At 41.9% G+C, this 14,987-nt stretch overlaps 1 long non-coding RNA gene across 1 annotated transcript; it reads left to right on the plus strand.

Moving 5' to 3' along the window:
• The first annotated feature begins 2,008 nt into the window (after positions 1–2,008).
• LOC106923986 (uncharacterized) lies at positions 2,009–14,765 on the plus strand. The gene is made up of 2 exons (XR_015764561.1): positions 2,009–2,072; positions 13,990–14,765. It is a non-coding gene; the product is annotated as an uncharacterized LOC106923986 (long non-coding RNA).
• Positions 14,766–14,987: the final 222 nt, after the last annotated feature.

A 14,987-nucleotide genomic window follows, 5' to 3' on the forward strand; every position in this document is an offset into this window, starting at 1 on the left:
TTTACAGATGTGAATCAAGGGGTGATCTTCAATGGGTAAAGCATGTAGGACTGAGTACACATCCCTGGAGAACTCCTGTGCTTTTTTTGTTGGTAACTAATATTATTACTGTCATAAACTGTGTTTTAGTCTTGAGGGAAGGTCAAAAATCAATTTATAGAGGAAAGTTTCAAGGTACTGCTTAAGAGAGATTCGCTATAAGCTGCTATTAGAAGCCTGTGCTAAAGCCTGATTAGAACGGAGCAGTAATATAGTCATGGTTTGATCAAGGCAGTGGCCAGAAAACCAAAAAATACTTAAATTTAGGGCTATGGTATGTGCCAGGTAGGCCTTTTTGGGGCACAAGAAGGCAGAATCGAGACCTGGTTGAATACTGAGAGCATAGTTTGAGTAGGACTTGATTACCACAGTCAACTCAGCAGTGCATGGGTCTCACCATGGTTACGCTTTGGTTTAATGAGTTGCTGAGTGAAGAAAGTAAGCTGTACCACAAATCCCAGGTGCATGACGACAGTAAGCAATATTGATTTTTTTTAAACTGAAACGTGTTATTTGCTGAAGAAAAGGATCTAAATAAGTTTCAATAAGTTGCTTAATCTACTTTGATTTGAATTACTTATCATAATTTTACCATATCATAAACTCTTTGCCGACTTAAACTAAATTAACACTTTGCCCCATAAAAGGGTCAAAACTGTTAGATAACTGTGGGAGCTGTGCTGATATAGCGTAACGCATTTAATGCTGTAAGATTTGCAGGTGGGAAGCCGTTGCTTTGAGCACATCAAATCCAGGTTGTGTGGGAAGTTGCTGACCATCGCTGACTACACGACTTGAATGATGTTATTACATCACTCCGAGGCCCAGTTCAAAACATTAATTAAACACACTTCCCTGGTTTGTTTGCTTTTGGACTTGTGAGTGACGTGTGTATGCCTTCGTGTGCATTGTGTGTGGTTTCTGTGATGTGAATCCAGATTCACTCACCGAGCCTCACTGTTTGCTGTGTATGTGTGTGTGAGTTTGTGTTTGCGTGTGTGTGCGTGTGTGTGTCACACAGTGGTTAGCGCAGTGCTGATTGCTGTTTATTTGGTCTGTGGGTCGACACAGAGCCTTGCAGTTAGAAGCGCTACTGACAGCACTGTTTTTATTGGGTCCCTGTGGCTGAACCAACACTAACATTGGGGTCGCGCTCTTCGCTCTGTCCCCCACACCAAAAAACTCCCATACCAAGGTTCCTGTCTGCTTCAAAATAACATACAGTTAATCACCATGTGTGCAACATGAGATTTTTACTGGGGAAACATAGAGATTTTTGCCTCAAAATGATGCGGAAATCCATCACACTGACGTGGATCAAAGACCTAACAACTACTCTTTTGATAGAACCACCATTTATTGTTGCTTAAATAAGACAGACAATCTGTCTGCATGTCGGTGCGAGTAAACCGCTCCAATTTGTGCAACATTTGATTGTTTTGTGTATCTTCTGGACAGTGGCGGTTTCTGATACGGGCGACATGGGCAACCGCCCAGGGCAGTATCTTGTGGGGAGTGGAGCATGAGTCGTTAACTTCTTCTGTATAGTCTCTATGTCTGGACTAAAATCTAGGGATGTAAATCAAAAGCTTTTTCATCCAAAGAACAAAGAAAGCATTCAGACACTGATAAAATCTTATTGACACAAAAAGAACACTGAACATATATATATAAAAAGTCCAAAAGTGAAAGATGCAGTGGCAACATCATGATCTGAAGAGACGTTTCTTCATGCGGAGCTGCAAGTTGTTTTTAGTCAGAGTTGATGAAATAACAGGCCAGTTTGGACCCATAAACTTCAGGTAGAAAGTTGAAGAGACAGAGATGCCTATTTTTCAGCACTTCTGAGTCCAAGCATCCATCACACCATGAGAGAAAAGTTACAGTTTCAGAAAATATTCCTGAAGTTTAAATTCTAAACATTTGTGTAACTATTCACTTCTAAATGAAATTATTTTTGGTATTTTACAGCTTCCTGTATAATGTCTCATGACTTGGTGGACACGGTGGAAGGCCTGCCTTATCAGATGAAGGTTAATGCTCACACACTCTCGCGCACACACGCACGCACACACACACACACACACACACACACACACACACACACACACACACACACACACACAGATGTACTGACATACACAAGGTGGTGCACAGTACATGAACGCCTAGTCATCCATGTAATATGACCCTGCCTCAGCCTACACATGAACACACGCTTATAAAGAGGTCACCGCTTTGCCGTCTGGTGGTCAACCCCCCCGAACAGATACACACACAAAGTGTCTATGTGTGATTGACTGTTCACACAGTGAGCAGGAAGAGAAAGGTATATCTCAAAGCATTGACTGATCATTTTTGTTCCTTTTTTTTAAAACCTAAAACACACAGATCTAACTTTATTCAGCTGATGTCTCCCTTTACTGAAAGAAGCGGAGATGCACTGGTGACCTCACGGACACAGAGGGTGGGATGCGGGGATGAGACGGCTGTTTGTGCGTGTGTTTATCTGCGAGTCCCCACTGTAACGGCTGCTCCCGGCCATCCACGCAGCTGTCTGCTCAACACACTCCCACATAAACACACCAATGTGCGCGCAACACTGAGCGGCTGTGAGAGATCCCCCCCGCGGCTGCTTCCCAGGCTGAGAGAAAAGAGAGAAGGGGAAACGGCTGGAAAGGATTACGCACAACAATCAACCAGTCGCAGAGCGACAGCCACACGTGGAACCTTGTGAATGTGCGGATTATCCAGGAAGTTATAGCGGTCATTCCTGCCGCATGATAAATAGTGCTGCAGTCTTCAAGCGAAAGATATTAAAAGGGTAGTATGATGTAAAATGGACTTTTTTGGGATTTATATCATGTTATAATGTTATTCCCTCATCAAAAACATACCTGAAGTGTTGCCTTGAGTCTTTCATGCATGTTTGAGAAATCTCCCATGGCAACCATTCAGCTGTGCAAAACGCCTGGTTGGACGTAGCTCCGCCTTCGAGGACGAAGATCCTCCTAGCAGCATCCAAACTACTGTACTTCCACGTCAAAGAGCTCAGTGAGGTAAATCCCTCACTGAGCTCCTTCAGACTAGCCAGTAGCAATTAGTAAACACCTTGTTGAACAGGTTACCTGCTGAGCTCATTACATCGGCCACTTCTCAGTGCAACGCTGGTAAAAATGTTGCTAAAGGGTTAATAGAGAAGGTATGTTATGATGACTTGAAGGCGTTAAATTAGAAAGTAACATTTCTTTTTGGTCATATTTGATACATGTAGCATTTTCATAGCAACTGCAGGTAGCATAGTTGATTGTTCTATAAAATGGCACTGTGTGCCTGGAAAAGGCACAATAATGCCCCTTTAAAAATAAAATTATCCAAATTTTGGAAAATTAAAAACAAACATTTCAACTGAAATCTATTTGTGATAATTATATACATTTTTTTTTTATTTCTGGCAACATCTACAACTTCAAGACCTTATTGGTAGGGAAAAATACAGCTTTAGTTTTGGTCAGAAAGAAAACAAAGTTTATGAAAACTTTTGCTTTCTGCAGACAGCAGGCACAGTCAGACACCAAGCTGAATACCTGACAAGATGAGATCATTTTAATCATTTTACTTTAACACTGGATTATTTTAATCAACAACTCTTGAGTCTGAAAAGACCCTTCCTGTTTTCTAAATGGGGGTTGTGCTGAATTTAGACAAAAACATGCATGAAGTCATGTAAGAAAGTAAGTGTTATAGAAAAAATTTAGAATAATAAGTAACTAAGACCAAAAAATAACAAAAATAAGCCGATAACTTAAAGAGTGTCTTCATTAATGTCCATTCACAGTTGAAAGTACGAAACAGTCCAACGTCTGTTTCGTTTGTGAACGTCATGAGAGATAAATCATGGTTAGACTCCCTATTTGAATCACCTCCTGTTTGACGTCAGATACACTCCAAAAGTGTTGTAGCCTCTTTTTTTTTGTTACATGGCAGAACACCACAAGTATGTGTTTGTTCCGTCAAATAAAGTTTAAGAAAAGAAAGAAAGAAATGAAAGATTGAGATAGTTTTATAAGAGCAGCAATTAATCTACCAAGCCAAAGCTTAAAAAAAGGAGAGGGGGAAAGAAGAAAGAAATCAGCCCTGCAGATTTTCTGTGTGAGAAGTTGTAGGGAAATTATTCATAGTGAACAGGAAATAGGAACACAGTCAGAAACAGGAAGCTACTTTAATGAAATTAAACAGATTGGCGTTTTATTGCATGCTATTTTCAAACAACAACAACTTCCTTCCAGACAGTCGTATTGTCACACATCATGTGTGCCAAACTGGTCAAGTTTAGATTTCACTTTCAGAAAGGTTTCCTTGAGTAATTGTATTCATTTTTCTCTATTTGTTTAAGATTTTGTGGGAATTCGGACATTGAAAAACACGCATGGACTCAAAGGTTTTGTCTGTGTTTGTACTGCAGGCAATTTCCTTTGGGTTTGTTGTCCCTGCAGACAGAAATAGACAGAAGCCGGGAGAAGCATGAACAGGGAAGGTTTAGCCGACGATGTCATGGGCCCCGCGGTTTCGCTGCAGGAGTTTCAACTTGTGTATGATCAAGGTCAGTGGGCATGTACTGTGGGTTTTAATGGAGACAAGAGGAGTAAAAAACAGAGAGGGAACTAAAACAAGCTTGACAGCAAGACGAGAATCAAAGTTTCGCCTTTGCTGCACACATTCCAGACTCCGGCTTTAAAGCTTGGTGTTCACCACACATATTTGCTTTGTAGCTGTAAAGAAGTTCTCATGAATATTGGGGAGAATGTTTAGGCGACAGTGGGCTGCGCTCTTTGTTTGTATGCATGCGTGTGGCGTGCATGAGTGCTGTTGTGGTTATTGATTCATCCTGCTTATGAGGCATGACATGATGAGCCAGTCAGGACATTGGAGGGAGTGGAAGGGGGTGGAGGGTTGGATGTGTTTGTCGGGAGTTTTGTGGGAGGGAGACAAAAACACTGAGGCACAGGAAAGACAAGGATGCAGGATTTACACGGCGCAAAATAAAAGCCGGGGGATCACAGAACCATAAAGACACAACAAAACATAAGAAGACAAAGTTTATGTGGGAATGTGGATGAAAGCGAGCCGTTCATGTGTCTGTCGGTGCAGCACTTTTGATCTGATTCAATGGGAATGTGGGGAAGCAGCTATAAAGCTAAATTGTTCTGATCAGGAAGACGTGCAAACAAGTGGGACAAATATACATTTTAAGCACAAGGAGAGCATTAATTATAGTATTATAAGTAGTCAAACATTCCACAATTCTTGCCTTCTTCTAGAAACGTGGGAAGAAGAAAACCATTAATGTTCACCCCAAAATCGTGACGTAGATGTGAAAGATGGTGCTCAGGTTAAAAGACAAGAAGATCGCAGAAATCTGAAGTGGAAAGACAAAGTCTGGTCGTGTAGCTTCAAGCTTACGTGTGACTCAGATGGTGAAAAAGGCTTTCCACTCTGTCCATAACTTCAAAGCTGGTCAATACAAAGTAAAAGTGGTAATAAATAGATATGGAGTCCATACCCGCCTGATGAGACTCAATGCAGATGCGTTCCCACACTTCAGATGATTAAAACAACCTCATTCCCACACTAACATTTGGCCCTGAAAGAGCAGTTGAGCTATTGAAGAAAATTATGCCAAAGTTATAAAATGTGTTATTTTAACAAACTGGACTAAGTTCTCACACAGTTGTAAAACAGCTTTGTGTGTGTGTGTGTGTGTGTGTGTGTGTGTGTGTGTGTGTGTGTGTGTGTGTGCGTGCGTGTGTGTGTGTGGGTTGATGGGTGTGGGATCTGCAGTAGCAGCTGGTGGATTATGCAGAGCTCTTGCATCCCCCCATGTCCTTCAGAGACTGTCGTCATGCTTCCTGTATTGTGGCCAGTACGGCGTGATGTCACTTCCTGCACTCAGTAGCGTTATGTGTTTGTGTGTTTATGAGGGTGCGGACCCTACAGAGACCCAGCTGCAGCGTCGGAGTGTCTAAAAACAAGAAAGGAAAACCTCCAAGAAGAATAGAGATCCTTCTAGGGACCAGAGCAGAATGTTTACACTGACTGCATTATTTTTTTTTTCTTGAATTTAAAAGAACGAAGAGCCTTCGAACATCACGCATTCAAACCTGTGCGATTAAAAGAGGCATTAGTCTCCACCTGCTCATTTGAGTCAGTTCACGTTGACTCTAACTCTAATAAACTCAGGAGTTGTGAATCCTGGGATCATATGTTTTATGTAATTCGATACATTCGATCGTCGCTTGTCTCTGGGGAACCCAGATGATAACTAAAACGGAAGAGTTGTCATCTGAACGTCTTTAAAATATCACATCCATGATTTAATTGAGCTTTTCAGCCCTATTTCTCACTAATCGCTCATTTTTCCTGCGCTTCTCATTGAGCTGTTTGTTCTCGTTCGTGTGACCCCGTTTCAGAGCCTTAGCTTGGCAGGACGGCCGCTTGGACACGTGGTTCATTGACTGGAAAAGTTTGGCTACACTCTCTGCTTCTCTTTCCTCTCACACCATTTATTATCTGCACTCGGAGACTCCCAGGACCTGAGGACTTGCGCTCACATGAACACAGAAACACACACACACTCGAGCACGGAGACAAAACTCACACGCAGACGGATACAAGTAACACTCTTCCCCTCAGTGTGAGAACTTCTGCAATGTCTCCTCGGCTGAGTCACACAGATGTTCCTCTTGGCACCTCAGCAGGTTGCGGTGGGGTGTTTCGGGGGGCCTTTCTGGGATCTGGGAGGGGGCCACTGAGGGCCAAACAGGGCCCCAGAGCCTGGATGAGAGCTTCCTTTGTGGGACACAAAGCATTGTCTGTGCTGGGAAAGGCCACAGGGATGGGAACACCGCCCAGAGCCGGACACTAAGCAGCGATTCTGGCTTTTCCATGTGTGAGTGTTTGTGCGAGGGTGGAAGACCACGACGGACTCTGAGTGTGGGAGAGAGAAACAGAAAGTGTGTACTAACTTGTCCGGCGTGAACATGTTTGAGTCAAAGTCTGTCTGAGGAGGTGAAAGAGCAGCTGAAAGCATGACATTGGAGGAGCTAGCTTTTCCTTTCTTTAACGTCTCACTTTCCATGACCTATTTTAGCGTCTAAGCAGAGTTTTGCCCTGTTTAGACCTAACGCATTTGGTTTGGTGAGCTCCTGTCTGTGGAAGACCAGGAGGAGATCCAAAGAGCTCTCTGAGGGCTTTGGAAGTAACCGCAGAAGTTTATTGATCTGGAAAGATTGTCTTAGCCATTTGGAAGTCATTCAATATAAAGAAAACTGTCCACAATTTAAATCAACAGCTATCATTCCCATGTATGGCTGTTCACACAAGTTCAGCCTGATAGTAGACCACAAGATGCTTAAAGAAGTCTCCATGAGACCCAGAGCAGGCTCTTGCTAATACATAAGTGCATCCAGTGCAATTACAAAGATAAATGTGACCTATAATGCTTCCTTGAACAGGCTAGGATAGGTCTAAGGGCAATACAAAACTTGTTCATTACATTTTTTGCACAAAATCCTTTTTAGATATTTAGATTTTAGCCTGAGTTGTTTTAGAGCCTCCTATTACTTTAAATCCAAATAAACTGCAGCTGGTCACACCCTTCCACCCCCCCCCCCCCAAACTCAACATGTACACTCACAAGTGAAAATGGCTGCACACAGATGCACAATCACACAACCGTACCAGACACGGACCCTCCTGCACAACCAACAATGATGTAGCAAGTGGTTTCTGAATGGTAGGTCAGCAACAAAATGCTTGTCTTTTTCAGCAGCCATTGTACAGCGAATACAGCTGGAGGAGAGTCTGAGGAGAGTGTGAGAAAAAAAAAAATTAAGCTGAAGCCAAAATGGATATTCCAACACGATAAAAACCCACAACATGCCGGCTGGCTGAGAATAAAGAACTGGACAATTCAGAGCCCGAGTCGAAGCCCAGATCTTAATCACATAAAATTCAGTCAGTTACAAAAACGTTTGTTGGAAGGACAAATGAAATCTTTGAGGGGGTTCAACAGCTTCAGCTCATGATCCTCAACTGGGTCAATTAAAACAGGCTTAATGTACAGATCAAATCAAATCAGTTTCATGTCTATTGACACTTTTTTACATTTAGGCCGTAAGAGATTAAAAAATGGAAGTATTGCATCTCATTTAGTTTGTGCAGTTTTAAAATTTCTCTACAGCATAACAGTCTCTTTAACACCAGTTCTAGTTTCCCTGATCCAATTATTCTAGCTAGATCTGTAAAACATTTCTGCAAGGATGTAGCATAAATTGCACAAAAATGACGTCAAACATTTGGGATTTGGTTTTTCTACTGGAAACATATGTTACAGTTATGAGAATTTACAAAACTGAAAATAACAAAAAGCATTTGTCTTCACTTTTGTCTAAAAAAACAAAAAAAAAAAAAAAAAGAAAGGTGATGCCTAAAAGTAGGAAAGCCATGCGTGTTTCTTAAGAGAAGAAAAAAATCATGACTTCATCATCTTAGCAGTGGGATAATGCCGTTGCTCCAACAACAGCCAGTCTGACATCAACCCCACCCGGCTTTTCTTTCGAATATGATAAGATACGGTGCTGATGAAGGACCAGGAAGTCTATTTTAAGACTTTGGGAACTGTCGCTTGCAAAACTTGGACAAAAAAGAAAAAAGTCAGCCTGAGCCAAAAGAGTGAGCTTGCATGTGTGCATGAGTAACGGGGTGGAGCGTGGGGACGGTGGGAATGGACAAGGAATGTCAGAAAGCCAAAGAAGGGGAAAGAATGAAAACAAAAAAGCAAAGAAGTGGTTTATGCCCACAGAACAAAGATGAAGAGAGGGGTTTTTTATAATTGGCCTTTTCCTTCGGGTCCCAGACTCGCTGGCTGAGAGGAGGAGACGGGGGGACAGAGGGGAGAGTGTGTAGTCTTCTGTCCAACACGCAGACACAGAGACAGGGGGACGGCAGGACTCTCGGAAGACGGGAGAGTTCAGGACGTAGGTGATGAGAACACTTTGATAAACGATTTCTGCCTAATTACAGTCGCCACAGCTCTTCCACAGCCAAGCACGTCTCACCAAAACAAAACACACACTCTCTCAGACAAACACACACTTTCGAAACTTTTCCCAAATCGCACACGCCTTAATCCCGTCACAAATGAGAACGTCTGAACTTCAGAGCGAGTCGGCTCTCGGGAGGGACGAGGAGGGGGGGCACAAGCGTCTCACCGCGTGACTGCGTTTTACACGAGACAACCTTGACCTCGACGCACCACGGTGAGTCTGCGTGAGCGAACGTGTGTGTGTGTCTGTTTCACAAACCACCTCGGGAAGCCCCGCTCTTTAAAAAGCCCTGTGCGTCTGCGAAAGCCCCGCAGAGCGGCAGTCTCACAGTTTGTCGGCTTATTTCTGGGACGTTTCAGTGGGAAATCCTGAGAAAGTTCGCTGGTGGTTCTGTCTGGAATGGATGCTTCGGATTCATACGCCGCTGCAAACCATCACATGACGTGCAAGCAACGCACAATGAACAAGCAGCAGCTACGTCTGTTACTCACATACATCTGAATAGTAACAAAAATAAAAATGAACTGAAGGTTAAAATGTAAAACATCACACGGGTTATGGGAAGTAATGTTTGGACAAGGTTGGGTAATAATGTAGAAATTTTGCATTAAAAGCAAGCAAAGTATAATGTACAGCATACAGAGTGTGAGTGTGTGACCCCGTCTTCTCCGTCAGGCTCACACACTCAGACTCAGTGGGACAGTGGCTCAGGCAGGTGGCTGCAGGCTCTCCGGCTTCAGGCTCCGGTTTCCTCCTGATGAAACCTCGCAGGTTCCTCCCTGCTGCTTTGTTCTCCTCATCCCTCCAACCTGTGGGAAGGAGGGAGCGACGGACTCCGTCAGTGTCACAACACGAGATTATCGCTCTCAACACACACACAAACTCAAAGCGACAGGAAGGAGACGTCTGTCCTTTGTTATGCTTTTGTCTTCTCAGTTTCTCTCACATTTCACTTTTTTTTTTCTACAGCTGTTATTCATCTTCTTTTCCTCCTCGGCTGTCTGCGACTGGTAATTCCTGATCGATTTAGACAGTGTATTAAAACTTGATAGAATAAATCATGTAAATAGACATAATACTTGTGCAAAAACAGTAGTTTGAATGTTTTATTTGGGTGTTGTTTTCGCTTTACAAGAGAATAGAATTAGGTTTCTTTATCTCTGGGGGGAAAAGCTGATATTGACTGAAAATATGCACAAAGTGTTTAGATGTTCAATGTCTCAAATTATATTAATTAGCTTTTATGTGACTGGGATGTTTATATTAACTTAAAACATGAAAATAACCAATTTAAAAAGCATTGTAAATGGTCCTAACCTTAAAATAACGTAGTGCAATGGCAGCCAGACCAATCACAAGACGTTAATGTTTGACTGGATTTCGTGAAAAAAAGGAAGATTTTATGGGCTTATTGACAGAACTAATGAAAAGAAAACACAATAGACTCTCCAGAATACGAGGAGATTTCATAAAACACAACAGTAAACATTTTAAAACAGAATGATTAATCTGTGTGAAGATCTGCTGAGTTTGGGTTATAGTTTCCTCTTGAGCTTTTTCTTTAAATTCAACACTTTCTAGCTTGTAAAGCTCCATTTATATTGTCGTATTTTATCATGTTTGATGTTTTTGGTGGGTTGTTTAATTGTGTTTTGTTTTTAAGTTGCTTTATATAAGGGTGCTGATTATTTTTGTTCCTTTGCGGTAACATGACTGGGTACAAAGCTTCGCCCTCTGCAGTGAAAAGATGCGTGTTTTTAAAAATATATGTTTTTGCTTAAGATCTAGGAAGTGTAGCTACACTCCAATAAATATTCACAACTAGCAGGAGGTTGATTAAAGTGTTTCTGGCTTGATCGGGGATCACAAGCTGCCAAAATTCACAAGAGTTAAATGGCTCAGAAAGAACCACAATTAATGGGAAACAGTGTGAGACAATGACTTCTGAAAACTTTTTAGGTCAATTAAATTAAGACCTGAGCATTTTAATGTCAGCATATTTCATGAACACAATCAGCTGTGAAGGAGTTTAAGTCAGTAATTTCATATGATGATGTCCTGTATGAAAATGTTATGTTTCATTGTTTCTCAGAAACAGACACACATCCGTCACTGTTCACAACTACATTGGAGTCAAATACCAAGTATTAGTTTGTGTCCTAGTGTTGTCTAAATGTTGGAAACTGTTAGGTTTAACTTTTGAAAAGCGAAACCTTCTTGTAATCTTTTGAAGCAGTTTTGATCAATAGTCCCATAACCTTTCTGAAGTTTTTCTATGACCATCTTTCAGTCCAATCCAAGGCGCCTAAACTAAAGGAGTGAACTGGTTCTGTGTTGATACCTAAAAGACAACTTAGGGAACCGGTTTGGCGTTTTGTTGCTCTGATTTCTTTGGTTGAATCTATGAAAAATACCAAAACAACTACAGTTTGACAGATAAACTTCCTCTTTTGTTTTTTTTAATCTCTTTTCTTTAAGTCAAGATGCTGTTAAACGGCTGCAGAAGTTGGGTTTTCTAAGCTGATGCCACTTTTGCACATTCACAAGAAGAATAAAGACATGGCTTCTTAAATCTTCATTAATTAAAAAAAAACTTTCTATATCATGATGCTGCCACCACCATGCTTTACTATGGGTTATATGTTGAGGGTGGTTTGCAATGTCAATCTGCTGCGTATGCAGTGTTTTTCTGTTGGTTGCACAGAATTTTAATTAGAAAACAAATGCAAGTCAGACTTTGTAGTTGTTTAGAAACTACATAGAAAATTTGAACTGCTTAACCTCCACTTCACAATTATGGACAATTTTGGGTTGTGTTTGTGTTGGTCCATCACATAGAATTACAATAAAACACATGGTGAAGTTTGTAATGCTTGAAAAAATCACTTTAAGCTAAGAGAATGAAGCTCAGACTACTACAAATATGTCTGAATTCAGCAGAAATAAAACAAGCTACAATCAACTACAAAGTCTTTTACATTGTTTGCTCGTATGGGAAAAAAAGAATAGAAGAAGAAAAGTCAACTTTCTCCTTTACCCTCGCCCCCTCCCCGTCTACTTTAATGATGTGTGCATATCCCAGGTCTTATCAGGCGACACCTGCGCTGCCGCTCAACTTCAACAGCCCAGATCCAGCCGGATCACGGTTAAATGCCCTGGGATTACAACACAGCTTAACACCAAAGCATTTAGACGCAGAAGCTGCCTTCCTGCGATGTAACAATCCTCTGTTCGCTTTGACATGCGGTGGAGCTTAGCTGCCAAAAGACAGCTGTCCATCAGCGCCTGGCTTTGATAAAGAGATAAATCATGCCTTGAGGCTGCCACACTTTTTTTTTTTTTTTTTGGTGCAACAAGTTATCAAAGGCCGTATTATGCTTGAGCAATTATTTTAATGAGTCGAACGCAGCCTGCAGCGATGTGCGTTTTTATCTGAACTCCGTTCCAAAGAAAACAGTTTCTGCTTGTTTCAAGAGCCCGTTTGTAGCAACAAAAGGAGTCGAGGCGACGGCTGCCAAAGCTTGATGTGTTTTACCCTTTGGGTGGAAAAGTGACATCAAAAGCTGCAGCACATTGATCCCGACTCCTACAGGAGCTTAACAGAGGATAAAGAGAGGCGTGAACCTCATCCTATGCATCATCTGCACACAGCTGTCCACCGGGTTAGGAAAACAGAGCCACCAACAAAACTTCAGCTGCACCTGCACAGGTTTATCCCCCTCAAGTTGTTCCCAAACAGAACGGAAAGAGAAACGACAAAGAGTTCAAGTCCTCAGTGTCAAAATCTGATTCTGATGTGTGCCTCAGGCCTTTCAAGGTTTGGACTTTTTCTTTTTTTTCTTTTTCTTTTACCCCTAGAGTGGAGATGTGATCATAAAACAAAACTAGCAACGAAAACAAATGAAGGCTGGGCGTATTTTTGTGTGGAAGAAAAGCAGGAAGCTTTGAGATCCGAATGCGAGCGGTTCAAAGAAGTGCAAGGAAGGTGGCAGGGTGCATATGCAGGGTCATATATCGACACACACACATACACACCACACACAGTTATTCAACGTAAATAAACACGAGGACCGCTAGACACCCATAAGCTCGATGCAATAGCTATACCTGCTTGTCGCTTTTCACTCAGTGCAGAAGTAGCTCCCGCTGCTCAGTTCATTTCACTGACAAACCATCACAAAGTAGTGTAAAATTGAGAAATGGAATGAAAATGATATGTTTTTACATTTTGCTTAAAAATAAAAATCTGAAAAGTGTGCTCTGCGCCTGTACTCAGCCGCTTTGTCGAGCCTCCTTTAAATGTTGGTTAAAGCTACGTTTTCCTCTGCGAATTAACATCAATCTGCAATTTGTTTCGCACCAATTTTCAATCAACTTTATGTCTGGACTTTGATTGAGCCGTTCTAACACGAGTACGCTTCAATCTGAACCATTTCATTGTTTCTTTGACTGAGTGTTTGGGGTCTCTGCCTTGAAGGTGAACCTTCGGCGGAGTCTCAAGTCAGTTTGACCCCCTCTAATAGATTCTTCATGGTTGGCCATCAAATTAAACCAAAAGCATCCGACAACACGATGCTACTTTCACAACCACGTTGTCCCCCCCATCGTGATGTTTCCAAAGTGATTTGCGGTGATGGAGTTTCACCACACAAAGCAGTGTGTTTCGTCTTGGTCTCGTCTGACCTTTTCACGCGTTTGCTGTCCCTTGTCGAAAACGTTCAATTGAATTTCTTGCGGTTTTTACTTCAACGATGCGAAAAAGTTCACACAGCACGAAGACATTTGCAAGCGCGTCCTTTGCCCACTTGTTTTCTCGTCCTCTAATTTTTTTTTTCTCCCCCAGCTACGCGCATCGCCACACAGGAGAGGCCTTGTGTGCGAGGGGCCGTGACAACTGCGGCACGGTGACCTTTAATCCCTGACAGCATGGGAAAGTGGGCACTCTCAGCTGTTAGGACTCCAGCGGATCCTCCTGAGCAATAGTTTATGATTACACATTAATGGGAAGATGCACTAAAAAAACAGAGGATCGACAAAGTGCACACCAAAGAAAAAAAAAAAGGCCTACAGTATATCAGGGTTGCTGTGGTTACAGCTTCACAGTGGTATACTCCCTCCAGATTCATTTGCTCGCACACACACACAAAGCTATTTAAGACCTAGAAATATTTCTGCCTCTCTCTTTATGTTCTCACAGTCCTCAGTTGCTGTAGGAATGTAAAGTATCCAGAACCCGGTTCCACCCCAGGCCCTGGTGAGCAGGATGGTGGTGAGACCCTTGATTTAAACAACTCTGATTGTTCCCATGTCACTTGCTGCAACAATCTATACACCAGAGTCCTCCATCAGCTGCTCAGCCTCTAAGGTTTTTCCAGGAACAGATACATCCCCCTACTGTAGCTCCATTCAACCTACTGTGCACTTCACAAACAACAAGGCTGTTATTTGTTTTTATTTTTAAGAAAAGGTCATGCTTCATTGGAAAAAATCTTGTGATTTTCTTAGATTTCTACGTTTTAAGTAGCGATTTAAACGATTTCGTGGTCGATTCTGGGTGTGCATGTACTCAATTGTTTTGTTAAAATAAAATATTCTGCTGCTTTTGCACCAGGAAAACACAAGAGCTGAATATCGCCTTTCAATGCCGTGATTAAAAGACATGTTTTTCAGAGATTTCGATTTGGACGCGCCGTTCTGCCCAGTTTTCTAATCCTGAATCCAGACTAAAAATGTCTGATGAGAGGAACACAGTAAAAGTGTCTTGATTTCTGGTTGCTGTGGATCCAAATGCTTTTTGATAAGGCTGACTGCTACAAAATATTTTAACAGGTGACTTTATTT

The sequence above is a fragment of the Poecilia mexicana genome, unplaced genomic scaffold (assembly GCF_051168715.1).
Source record: "Poecilia mexicana isolate PSO_F unplaced genomic scaffold, ASM5116871v1 scaffold_11, whole genome shotgun sequence".
In the NCBI taxonomy this organism is placed as follows: domain Eukaryota; kingdom Metazoa; phylum Chordata; class Actinopteri; order Cyprinodontiformes; family Poeciliidae; genus Poecilia; species Poecilia mexicana.